Source organism: Rhipicephalus microplus, chromosome 10 (assembly GCF_043290135.1).
Source record: "Rhipicephalus microplus isolate Deutch F79 chromosome 10, USDA_Rmic, whole genome shotgun sequence".
NCBI classification, from domain to species: domain Eukaryota; kingdom Metazoa; phylum Arthropoda; class Arachnida; order Ixodida; family Ixodidae; genus Rhipicephalus; species Rhipicephalus microplus.
In genome coordinates, this window is record NC_134709.1 from 42,840,239 (window position 1) to 42,853,282 (window position 13,044).

At 46.7% G+C, this 13,044-nt stretch overlaps 1 long non-coding RNA gene across 1 annotated transcript in view; it reads left to right on the plus strand.

Annotated features, from left to right (window-relative positions):
- Positions 1-13,044, plus strand: part of LOC142774702 (uncharacterized) — a 341,818-nt gene that overhangs the window by 496 nt on the left and 328,278 nt on the right. The window lies entirely within an intron of this gene.

The window sequence follows — 13,044 nt, forward strand, 5'->3', positions numbered from 1 at the left end:
GAAAAGCTGTCAAGTCTACAAACAGGTTACGGACCTCACGAGGCTAGAGTTTTCCTGCAAATATGTCACATTGATAAATTTGGCTGCATATCAAATGAGTTTCTGGGCTCAATCCTAACCGCGGTGGCCGCGTTCCAGCGGGGGTTGGAACGAAAAAAAAAACCAGAGTGACTTGTTGTATACACAGGATGGACGTTAGAAGAACCGCTGGTGGAAATTTCGAGTCCGTCTGCTCTAACTTGCACCCTAACTATATCGCACTATCGCTATTGAAATGCCCTAGTAATCCATTTTAGGGTCAACACTTGGGTGAACGATCATCTAGAGACTAATGTCTGCGAGTTAAGATAAATGGACTTCCGCAAAAGTAAGTGTGACAGTAATGAACAATACTTGAAGTTTTACGTGCTAGAGCTATAACATTATCATCAGGCAGGCCGTAGTAGAGCACTTGAAAAGGGTTAACTATTTGGTGTTTCTAAAGGTGCACCTAAATCTAAGTTCAACGAACCTCAAGCATTTCGCCTCCGTTGCAATGGCGCCGCCACAGCAGGGATTCGATCACACGACCTTCGCGTCGGCTGTCAATAACCGTGCACTGGACCACCGCAGCAGATTGCAGTCCGTGGTTCGTCCGTCTGTCCGTAGCTCACGCTACGTTTATCCTGGCATAGCTGACCTAAGCCGTAGTTTTTTTTTTTTTTTTTTTTTCGCACAGTGCCGACGGAGTTGCTCCTCGCGAAGAAACTTGACTTCGTCTTTACTCGGCAGTCGGGCTTCTTCGTGGCGCATGCCCGACCGAGTTTTAAGTGTGAATACACTTTATAAGCGACCCCAAACCATCCACCACCGTCGGCGGCGTCCGCTGTCTTCTCTCTATCTTTAAAAGAAAGAGGACTTGGCGGGCCGCAGCGCGACGCTGATATCGGTGTCAGTAACGCGCCTTATACCCCCTCCCCCTTCGCTAGCTCCTCCGCTCTCCTCGCTCGCTGCAGCTGCGCGCGCACCCCTCTCTCTCGCGCGCCCGCCTTCTCTCTCAGTCTCCCGTCGAGAGCGGGTCATGAGGGGGAGTAAAGTTAAAATCCGTTGGCATTCGCCAGTGAGTTAACGTAAACTCCCCCGTGTGATCAAATTGCGATTCCCAGGAACCGTTACACAATAAAGGCACCATAGTGTGATTAATAAATATAATAGTGCGAATTAATAAATACTCCTCATAGCATCACCCCATGTATTCGCACTTAACCACGTTCATCCTCGGGGAAATGCTTGGGAGTTTTTTTTTTTTTTTTTGGTTCGCCGGACAAGAAATTACTTGTTCGGAGCGATGGCGCCCGCTCCGGTTCGTCGACGGCGCGCAACGCTGCGTAAGAGGGTGAGGGGGAAAATCGCTCCGATAGCCCCGCGACTCGCTGATAGCGAGCACTGTCGTCGTCATGACGACAGCCCACAATGGCAGTGAAAAGCGCTGTGGTGCCTGACACACGATCTCTGTGACGTGCCTCAGGTTCCCAAATCGGTTCGGGAACATTTAAAATTCGAAACCATAGCCTCCGACAAATGTTCGCGTTACTTACGTGATGACCTTTGCTAATCCTGGGATTCGAATATCATTGATATGACGAGCGAGAAAGGCCTAGCAGTGTCACATCTTCAAATTTCCTCGCACTTTCTACGTTGTCACATAAGCTCCGGCAACGCTGTTTGCGGAGGCCACAATTCTGCATGGCCATTTTCCGGACGCGCTCAAGTGCCGCCATCTTGGACTGATAACGTTGTGGTTTTGTATTTTTATCAAATAACCGAACAGTGCTGTTGTGATCTCGCACGCACGAAAACGCTCAGACTGGTACACTCGATGCTTCGTGATCATATCATATTACGATATAAAAAGCCGACAAAACAATCACTTATCAGCCCAAGATGGCGGTGTCCATGAAAAATAAAATCATACGTGACTGCCCCATTCAACGGTACATCGAACTGTCAGAAGAGCCCTATACTCATATCTACGTGAGCGATGAGCTTAATTTATTAGATGCCTCGCGAAACGTGAAAACTGGTGTTCCGGCGTCAGTGTTTATTTGCAGAACGACTGATCCAACAACAACAATCGTGTGATGTTCCCGTATGTCGTCCTCATAGAATCACAGCTCCGTAAAAGTTCTGACGTCATTATGGCATCATGACATAAAAGCTTCTCTTCGTCCAACGATCACAGAGGCCGGGCTATACCAAGTGTAGTGCAAAAAGCGTGCAATGCTCCCGTTCATGGAGGCAATGTAAAACTTCTACAAGTGCAAAAAGGTTTCGGAGGGGGGGTGAAGGAGAAGTAAAGAAAATGGCTTTCGCCTTCGAGTCATCCTAGACGAGTGCATTTGGGACCCTGTGAGATCTTTGATAATTTTTAGAGGAATTTCACTTTGGTCCGTAATCCGCCTTTTCCGTTTTTCTCTGCTGCCCTCTGTCGTTATGGTAGAGTCCGGAAGAACTGGTATTGCTCTAACAAACGCCTCCGAGACCAAGAGGCATTTCGCCACCATAGAGTTTCGTAAAATTAACTAGAAGGGACTCAGGCGCTGCAATTGGCCAGCGACCGTGGAAACTATGGGTAGTACTCGGATTTCCGTAGTCTTCGTACTTGCGGGCCTCGAATCGCACTTGTGGCCTCGTTTATTGTTATGTTACGGTTTTGTTTCGAAGGAAAGAGCGAAGTGTTTCAAACTTTGTGAGCGGACCTGAACAGGTGAGCCTAAACAAATTAAGGCGGTGAAGCGTAAGTGATAAACTATTGCTCATTATTGTTTCGTGACAAAACAGCTTCAAGCCATGCGAAGCCAAATGGAAAGCAAAGTACGAAAATAAGGCGAATCCATGTACTACCCATAATTCCCCTGCTCGCGTCGCGGCTCCCATAGACACTAGCGCCAGAGTTCTCTCTGGGGCAATTATAGGAAACTCTATAATTGCGAGTTCTCCGCTAGGGAGGTTCGCATGCGCAGCGGCATCGTAGAAACAGATTGGTACCCTGGGTTTAGCCGTTGGCGTTGTTCAAACTAAAACCAAAACAAAGCTGTGTACCAATTCTTAGACAGCACGTAGACAGTCTAAGAAGACTACTTAGAAGACAGCATCGAGCCTATGCTGTCCGAGAAATGAAACACATTTAGACGGCTTTCACGTGACGATGCGCCACCTCGCGTCGAAAAGAAAAATCTAAAATGAACAAACGTAACAGTTGTAATTTCTGGCTTCCTTCGTTTGCAATCAAAAACAAATAAACGTTACTCACATTGAGCGTCTATAGGGAAGCGTCTGATTGTATGCAGTTGACCATTCTGGCGAGATTTGGTCTATCTGAGCAATTCACTGAGCCGCCATCTTGTTTAGACAGCAAAGTAGCCTGCATCGTATTTGTCTACGATGCGGTCTTCTCGAAGCTGTCTATTTTGCCGGCTACGTGAGAATTGGAGTGGGACATAAGATGGCCGCCGTCCAGTAGCTGTCTACTTAGCCGTCTACGGTGAGACTTGGAAGACATCCCATGTCGTTGTCCCCACGCGTGTTTCGCGTCTTCCAATTCGTCTCCGACTATTAGCTTCGGCAGCTTGGTTCCCGTTAATTCCTCGGCGTCTCCTCTTCGCCCTGTGTCGCTTTCGATGCGACGTTCGCGTTGTCGTGCGTGTCCTTTGAACGATGACCCAGATAGCGCGGGGGAACCTCGGTATGAGACCCGAGAAGACGAATGCGGCGCGGCAGTGTTTTGTTTCTTCCCTGTCCGAAGCTCCGCATTTCCATCACACCCGTCGACGGAGCGCAGTCCCCGCCATTTTGTTCTTACTCTTTTTCGTTGTCGATGTTTCCCCCTCTTCTGATAGAATCCGGCCTCGCGGTGACATGGATCTTCGCGGTGGTTGACAGCATTGTCTCTCGCTCTATGGCGTCGTCGGTGAAATGAAATAGTCGCGTTTTTTTTTTCCCCTTTCCTTCGGTTCCCCCGAATGGCGAAAGGTCACGATGGAGGATCTCCAGGGGCGCGCGCTTTGTCCTTCCATTATTGCTGCGCGCAAGGGCAGACTCTTACAACGCGTTCGGTCTCTGCTCGGCTTTTCAAGTGGTTAGTTTCTGATCATGCGCTTGATCGGAATGTTCGAGTCTGAGTGAAGCGGGTACGCAAAGTAGATACTGCGAATCAGTTTTGTAGGTAGTTTCGCACACCGTGACCGTGACAAGCTAATGAATCTTCATTCTCTTCGCGTGTCACCATCAATTCTACATCTTCGTCACCTTTACATATCATCATCAATGTGTCTTAGTTTGAGCATGGCTGCATAAAGCTTGCCTCAACGCTGTGAAGGCGCATTCGCAGTTTTCGGACCAAATGAAGCCGGCGTTACTTGCGAGGAGTTGATGGGGCGGAGACTCAATATTATTATTTTCTTCCGCCTCGGTGGTATGATGGTTAAGGTGCTCGGCTGCTGAACCGAAGGTCGAGGGTTCGATTCCGTCCGCAGCAGTCGCATTTCGATGGTTGTGAAATCGTATGGAGGCCCGTGTACTGTGCTATAGGTTGTAGCACGTTACACACCACACCTTGAAACTTTGGAGCCCTTACTTTGAGACGTGTCTCATATATATATATATATATATATATATATATATATATATATATATATATATATATATATATATATATATATATATATATATATATATATATATATATATATATATGAGGGAATTAGCACTTAAAACTATACGTCATTACTATTCTTGTTAAGTTTATTATTCAATATTTTGGATTGCGTACTTATCCTATGATGCTCTATTGCAGAAATGATGCCCTATGCATGGGTATGTTCCTTTTTGTTGTTGTTGTTCTACAGTTCTGGCTTGTCATTCAAAGCGCTTCAGCTCTCGGTAGGCACTTAAATTGACAAATAACTATTGGTATCGCTACTACTACATTAGCTGTAGTCGTGGAAAAATAGCCTTCCGTAACCAATCTTGTGTGCGCAGCCTTCGAAAAATCGAACAAAGACCGCACATGCGTACAAGATGCCTGTTTGTGTTTCACTAAGCGTCGCAATAGTAAACCTAGTCAAGCATTTCGTTTACTAAACGTCAAACTGCAGTTTCGGGATGCAGGGTGAACGAAACTGAGCTTGGCAACATTGGCTCCGTTGTCCTGAGGAAACATTTTCGTGATCGAGACACCACTCAGAAGAAGTTTGTTTCTCTCCGCGCTTGGAAAAAGCGCCATTGCTTGCTATGACTCGTATATTCAGGTCATTCGCTAATTATAAAAACAAAACGCATATCGAACCTATAGAAGTTCCGACATGCTAGTGGCTCCTGCACTTGATTCCATCTCATTGATTTATCTAAGGCAGCACTTTCTAGATAGCTTTCTGTTGCTCGAAAGGTAGCCGCCGCTTGTGGAAGCAGATCTTGGAGCCATTTTCTTAATTTACATCGTAATAAGGATTTGAACTTCGTGAGATTTGATAAAAAACAAGTTAACACGTTGTACAGCCGCGGCCACGTCTGTGTACACAAGAGCACGCCATGAGCCGGTTTTTGGCTCCGCGGGGCGAAACCTCGAGGCAGTTTCGGGCTCTGAAGTGCTGTATCAGAAGCATGCACGGCCTAGCTGTCAGGCTCACCACATCGGAGCCCGAAACTGCGTCCAGGTTTCGTCCCGCAGAGCGAAAACCGGCTCCTCGGGCGCCCTACACAGACGTTGCCGTGGCTGTATGTCATTCACTCTAGGCAGGCGAACTCTCGCGGAAACTGTTTCTTTGTTGTTGTTGTTTTTGTAGTAGTAGTAGTAGTAGTAGTAGTAGTAGTAGTAGTAGTAGTAGTAGTAGTAGTAGTAGTAGTATTGTTGTTGTGGTAGTAGTAGTGAGAATAGTAGTAGTAGCAGTAGTAGTAACAGCAGTAGTAGTAGTACTAGTAGTAGTAGTAGTAGTAGTAGTAGTTGTTGTTGTTGTTGTTGTTGTTGTTGTTGTTGTTGTTGTTGTTGTTGTTGTTGTTTATTGCTTTTCACTGCATCCGACTTTGAGGGTGACAGTCAGCCTTGCCGCTCCATGGAGATGCATACGAACCTCCGATGATCTGTATTTCCATTCTTAAAGGGGGGGGGGGGTATGCCGACCATCTTTTCAAGTCGAGGGGTGCTCTCAAGACGGCTACTTCATACTTCCTGCCGAATATAAAGTAAAAACGCCTAAAGCGAACCAGTCCGAAGAATAATGACCCCACAGAGAGTCCATCCGCGGGGGTCACTTCACGTATATATACCTCGCGGAGAGACGGTTTCAGAGCGGTCGCAATGATTTGTCGACGATGAACTTCACTCCAGCAGAAACGGTGTGAGACTTGATACCGCAGGACGGGTGATCAATGGAGTTTTCTGCCTTCCATTCTTTTTTTTTGTACGCGGTTCCTGGTTTCGTTAGGGTTTCTCAGTTTGTTCTTGCTCTTTAGGAATCGCTATTCCGTGTTCCTGTCTGAACACAAAGGGGAGACTCTTCTGGAGCTTGACAGTCCGGTCATCCTAAGAAAACGAAACGACGTAAGAAAGGGAAAAAAAGAAGTAAACAGTAGAAAAGGGAGAATGATTTCTCGGGGTATCGATGTCCGGAGAGTCCGCGCTGGCCTGTCAGCCGCAGAGTCGTGTTCATATTTCATTGGGAACTTCTCGGGCGGGTGCGGTGTACTCCTCCACACTCGAAGTGGGCAGTCCTTTTCTTCGGTCGGCGCTAGTTGATGATGAGGAGAAGAAAAAAAGAAACAAAGATGGCTGCCTTGGGAGATGATGTTCGCTTATTTTTGCCTTCATCGGCGCCGACCATTGCAGGCTTTATGTTTTTTTTTTGTTTTCTTTACGGGTTTATGCTTTGCAAGCATGCGGGGATTCGGAGGCGTGGAAAGGGTCTCTAGCTGACGAAGCATTCGCCTCGTTTTGTCGTTAACGGCACGGATCAGAAAGGGGTGACAAACAATGGACTGCCGAATGAAACGTCGTCACTTTGTGAACAGCAGCAACTTCGAGGCTTCGTGCGAGGGAAACGGCCTTGTCTCATACTACGGCAAGCCGCTACAAGACCGGCGGAGGGGGGAGGGGGAGGCACTGGTTGAATGACTTGAAGTACACCAACATTTATTATTTGTCCTCCGTAAGACACCCTCCACCATTAGAATTTCGGGACCTGCCCCCCCCCCCCCCTCTGGTTACGGGCCTGATTACAAGTACCATGAAAAGAAGCTTCAATTCGTACAGTACACATGCCTTAAGTGAGCATGTAATTAACAGCAGGCATTGTGCCCTATAGCTTGTCTATATCGCGCTGAAAGACGGGAACAAAATGAAAAGGTTCAACTAGGCCGAATCGCAGTTTTGCTTGAATTCGTTGTAAGAGAAATAAATGGTAACCCGTTCACATAGCATGGAGCCCCAGGGAAACACATGCGGATATCTCTCCATAGATAGTTGATTAGTTGAATTTAATTTGTATTGGTAGAGGGATTGAACCCGGGTACGACGCCTGTTTGGGGCGGTCGTTCTACCAATGCACTTGGGTTTTTTTCTTCTGTTGCTTTTTCTTTGCTGCCCTCTGCCGTTTTGGTAGGGTTTTGTAGAGGCCAGTACAACCTACATGTGCCGCCAAAATGAAAGGCCTCTGGAATTAAGAAGCGTTTCGCGAGCTTTCCGCTTGGGGAAGTGCTCGCGTGCTCTGGAGTCTTAAAAAAATTGAATAGAGCTTACCAGGGTGCTAACCATTTGCAGATGAGGGCTATAGTTAATCAACAACTCGAAGCACGTGGACACGTAATATCGCATATAAGTACGTAATTTCAATGCGCTGCCATATTGATATTCGCCCAGCAGATCCACGTTCTAAGGGTCATTCACTTAGTCACGAGATGCGTTGCGCACTTCGCGTTACTCTTCTAGAGGTGACAGTCACTGTATTCTTCTGCTTTTTCTTCTTCGCGAGAGCTGAAAAGGCGAGAAAAAAGGGGCCGCTCTTTAAGCTGCCGATTTGTATGCCGGACCGGCTGCCGCCCATTCGTTCGTGAAGGGCAGCCTATTTGTGGAAAAGACCCCGGCCCGGGCACGATTCGCGCCGTTTTCCGCACCCAACCGGCGAAAGTGCGAAGAGCTTTGAGAAGATGAAAGAACAAAGAAATAAACAAGCTATACTGAATGGTGGAGAGAAAGAAAGCGTCGTATAAGGAACGCCAATGGGGCTGCGAACCACAGTAAGGGGGAAAAAAAAGAAGGGTTAGAATGGTCAATGCCGACACTGAAAAAGGTAGGGAAAGTAGGGAAGTGCAGGAACAAAGGTTAGTGCTGGGAATATAGAAAGAAGGAAGAGAATATGATGTGTAAGAGAAGAAAGAAACTGCCTGGTGAAATGAGCGAGACGACGGAGGTCGCAGGAAAAAAAACGTGTAGAAACAAGACGGCACGCACTAAATGAGGAGCGAACGACACTCTACGACAATAGGGAAAAATCGCTTCGCGAGTTTCGTTTGTTTTCACTGCTTCTTTCTTCCCGCACGTCCCGCCGTTACCTTCGCGCCGTTTCATGTGTATCTATCCATTGCCGCATTCCGTCGGCTGCGCTGAAGTGAATGAGCGTTGTGTGCGCGCTCTCCTTGTATGAGACGAGGGAAATAAGATATTCGCACCGACGAGAACAGGACAAGAAGGCAGCGCGCGAAGGCACGGAGAACGACATCCGAAGAAAGACAAGGAAGAAAGAGACAATGAAGACTTGGCAGTGGTTCCATGGGCACGTGTGGCCTTGGACAGGCCAAAAACACTGTAGCTGCGAAAAAACTCAAAACGTCTCTTTATGATTCCGCCTAAGATGACATAAAGGTTGAGGCCATCTTATTCTTTCTCTTCTGAGACAATGTGCTGGTCCCCCCCCCCCCCACTTCCGACAGCTTTCTTCATCTAATGTCTTTCCGTGTTGCCTCCACAATTTTAACTGCCTTTCTCTCGCTTTATCATCTCTATGTCTCAGTCCAGGTTCGCAGACATTGATGTCTTCGTGCAGCTTCCCTGGTTTTGCGTGGCCTCCGTGATCGGCGCACATTTAACCAAGTGATGATGTCATGCGATAACGTCACTTAGTGGGAACAACTATGTATGTTACTTCAAAACGACGTCATGGCGATCTCATCATGTCATGATGATTTTCGGCATCACTCGTGTTGAAGCCGACGTTGGGAACTAATAATAAACGGAGACTGTCAGTTGTCTCGTTTGATTATGCATCTGAGGCTTTCGTAGTGGCCTCTGCGACTAGCTGCGGCAACGGGGCGTTGATATCGGCGTCGGGCGGATCTAATTCTGAGCGTGGCGAAGGCCATACTTTCGTCTTAATAGTCCCCAGGGCTCACTCGCAGGGTGCTGTCCCGATACTTGCCGAAGGCGCCTTCTTAGGGACGATCTTCCCATTGCAGATACGGAGAACATGGAGGCATCTGAAAGCGTGTTGGCTTGCTTTTTGGTAGACCGTGAGAGGCGATGAGAAAAAAAAAAAGAAGAGACTGGACTGAAGGAAGTATAGACGTGGTGTCTATAGACACTGTGTCGCAGTTGGTGTGATGGTCGCTGATGCCGTCGGCGTTCTCGTCCTGTAGCGGATGACGAGGAAGAATGCCGGACGGACGATTCGTTCGATGAAAGTCGCTTCGTCTCTCCCGTTCGTCCGCGCGTCATTATTCATAATAATCGCGTCGAACGACGTCTCCGCCAGTGCCTCCAACACCGCCGCCCACTCTGTCGGACTGCATCTTCTGTTGGTCGTTTCGCGCCTTCGGCGCGTTGTTCTGCGTGCCATCTCCGCTTGTATATGTGGTTTGGTAGAAAGCGCGGTGAAGGAAAAAGACGCACGTGCTATAGTTGAGTAGAACCGTTCATCTGCGCTAGTGTCATCGTTTGGGTGTACGTCTCGCCGCGAGGGAGGCGTTTGTAACGCTAAGCAACAAGACAGCAACGATGACGACGTCGTCGTCCCTTGGCACGACGGCAATGTTGTCGTTGCAGTCGATGTCCGGCCACGGTGCGGCACTCTTCGATTTTCTTCCCGAAAGGGAGACGAAGTTTGTGTGCTATCCACACGTGGTGCCACATACGATATTTTTATTTGTGCTCCGTTTTCCGGCACTGTGGGTGTTATGTTCTGGTATTGGGAGTTAAACCGGATGCTTAGTGTCTAATATCATCTAATACTGGCAGATTCTTTGTAACACTGCTGCTAATCTAACAGTTTTAATTGATCATTTGATTGACTGGCCTACTTATTGATAATTTTATTTAGTATGTGTGTGTGTGTGTGTGTGTGTGTGTGTGTGTGTGTGTGTGTGTGTGTGTGTGTGTGTGTGTGTGTGTGTGTGTGTGTGTGTGTGTGTGTGTGTGTGTGTGTGTGTGTGTGTGTGTGTGTGTGTGTGTGTGTGTGTGTGTGTGATAGAGTGAGAACGTGCGTCTTTCTGGCATAGAGTACAACTCTATGTCAGATTTTTTTTTGTCAGTAAGCCGATGGAATAAGTGGTAAGTTATTTCTTATTGAGGTTATATATACTTGCAGTGCGCTTGTAGTTCGAGAGGATGAACCTAGCAGAGTTATTTTTTACTAGTTCGAGAGAGGTGATCAGGAGCATGAGTGGAATCCCATATGGCAGACGCATATTCGAATTTAGGGCGTATGAGAGACTTTTAAAGTCTTAGTTTTAAGGAAGAGGGCGCTTTGGTTATGTCGCAGGCAGCCGAGCACGTGATTCACATTGTTAATGAAGTACTTTACATAAGTTGTCAAACTTAAGGTATTTGTGATGTGCACGCCAATATTTTTGACAGAATCTAAGGGAATGTTGTTTAGATGTTAGGTGTTATGATTCAAGTTAGTTCTAGATATGTGTATTGTTTTACATTTACTAAGATATATTAACAAGTTATTGCACCAGTTAGCTATGTTTTTAGGTCAGCTTGAAGTGTTTTAGTATCATTAGCGTTGGTAATCTTACGGTAGATAACTGTCATCTGCAAACAGATGTATGTTAGAAGTTGTTCAAAAAGTTAGATCAATAATATATTACAAGAAATAATAAAGTCCCCAACACTGAACCTTGAGCACACCTGACTGTACTTCAGTGAGTGGTGAATGATGGTCGTTGGCAGTTACAAATTGGAAGCGATTAGAGAGGAAATGTTCTATCCATTTCAGCAGGTTAGTTTCGATATCATTAGCAAGCTTAGTTTCATGGGCAGTAATTTATGGCAAACCTTGTCAAATGCTTTGCAAAAATCTAAAAAAAAAATACTGTCAGCGCAAGATGATCGATCCAGGATTTGATGCAGATGATGAGTCAAAGAAGCAAGCTGTGTGTCGCGTAAGTACAATTTGCTAAAACCATTTTCTGAAACGAATTTTCTAAAACCAATTGCGTAGAAACACTGATAAATTATTACAATTCCCTCACTCTTTATGAAATATGGCTGCCGAAAAGTAAGATTGTTTTCCTCGCGCTGTTATTTATTAACGTGATTGTTTTAAGGGGGCTCCTGGACGGAAGTGTGACTAGACGCTAATGAAGGAACGTTGTGCACGAAATGTCGCTGTAAACGAAGGAAACAAGGGTTGCCTTGGGGTGATTTCCGCGCTTTAGTTCCCACTCATAACGATTGTGTGCACGCTTATGCAATAGCTGTCTCTCGTATCCTCCATTAGGCGCCTGTCATGTCTTCCGTTTTGGCTTTTCGCCAGTGCTGGACGACAGTGTCTCACGCAATCGCGGTGACACCGTCTTATAACTGGGTGAGAAACTGGCTAAATCGCGCAGTGCAAGGAAACGGTGCCACGGGAACCATTAAGATCGCCAAGCGATGACGTACATGCCAGTGCAACTACTGTGACACAAAGGCGAGCGCAGTATACCCGGCCGCTATCTCTAACTATAGTTCCTCTCTGCGGGCTTGTCTTTGATTTTTTTTGCCCAGCGCACTCATTTTGTTTTGTGGCCTTTATTACTCGCGTCGCGATTCGCGAGTGTCCATTCTTGGTGACACGTGTTCCCTCCGCGGTGTCGAAGGGAACCTCGGCAGTGGAAGACGTCGACCGCTTGCGTGCTTTCGGGGACCGGATGACACTTTGCTGAACGAGGTAATCTGCGCTGGCTGCATCGGAGGCGCGGCTTTAGGGGCAACAACCACGCAAAAGCTGCGAGCCAGCGCAGCGGTGGCTTGCGAGCCGAATGGCTGTATACACTGCGGCGGCCGGCGCGGGGCCTGCGCTAAAGATGCTTTCCCGCGCTACGTTCGGCGCGAAGAAATGTCGCCCTGCCTTTCGCTGCCGGAATCGATGGTTCTTCATTCTCCACGTTTTCTTCCTGTTTTCGTTTCTTGTTTTTGCCGGCTCCTTCGCACGCGTTCCCATACGAGTTTCCGTAAAAAAAAAAAAAAGTCCATTGGCCCTTTGGACGCGATTGTCAGGTATTTGGTGTGCGCGTGCTTCTGTGTGCGGCAGAATAACGGTTAGGTGGATGAGTTGGTTTGGGTTTATACTGGTGTGTCGTGGTGATGCTGTAACGAACACAAAGAACAAGATGAAGACAGGACGTGCACTGTCCTGTCTTCATGTTGTTTTCATTTCTAAATATCTCGTTTTTCATAGTAGTAGTAGTAGTAGTAGTAGTAGTAGTAGTAGTAGTAGTAGTAGTATTTTTATTTACAATAAGCCGGATACAGAGCTCACTGCAGAAGCAAAGGGCTAAAGGCGAACAGCCTGACAAAGGCCTTTGTCCCTCCGCAGTCCGTGACAGTGCAAAGCTTAAACAATATATATATATATATTCAATACATTGGTTTCAAGCAACCTGAAATGTAAACACAAAATTCAAACATAAATAGCATAAGAAGTTTACATAACACATTTTAAGAATTAGAGTTCACTCTCGTTATAATTCACAACTAAAATATCAATGAAACAACTCAAAAACAGACACAAAATGCACGCGGATACAATG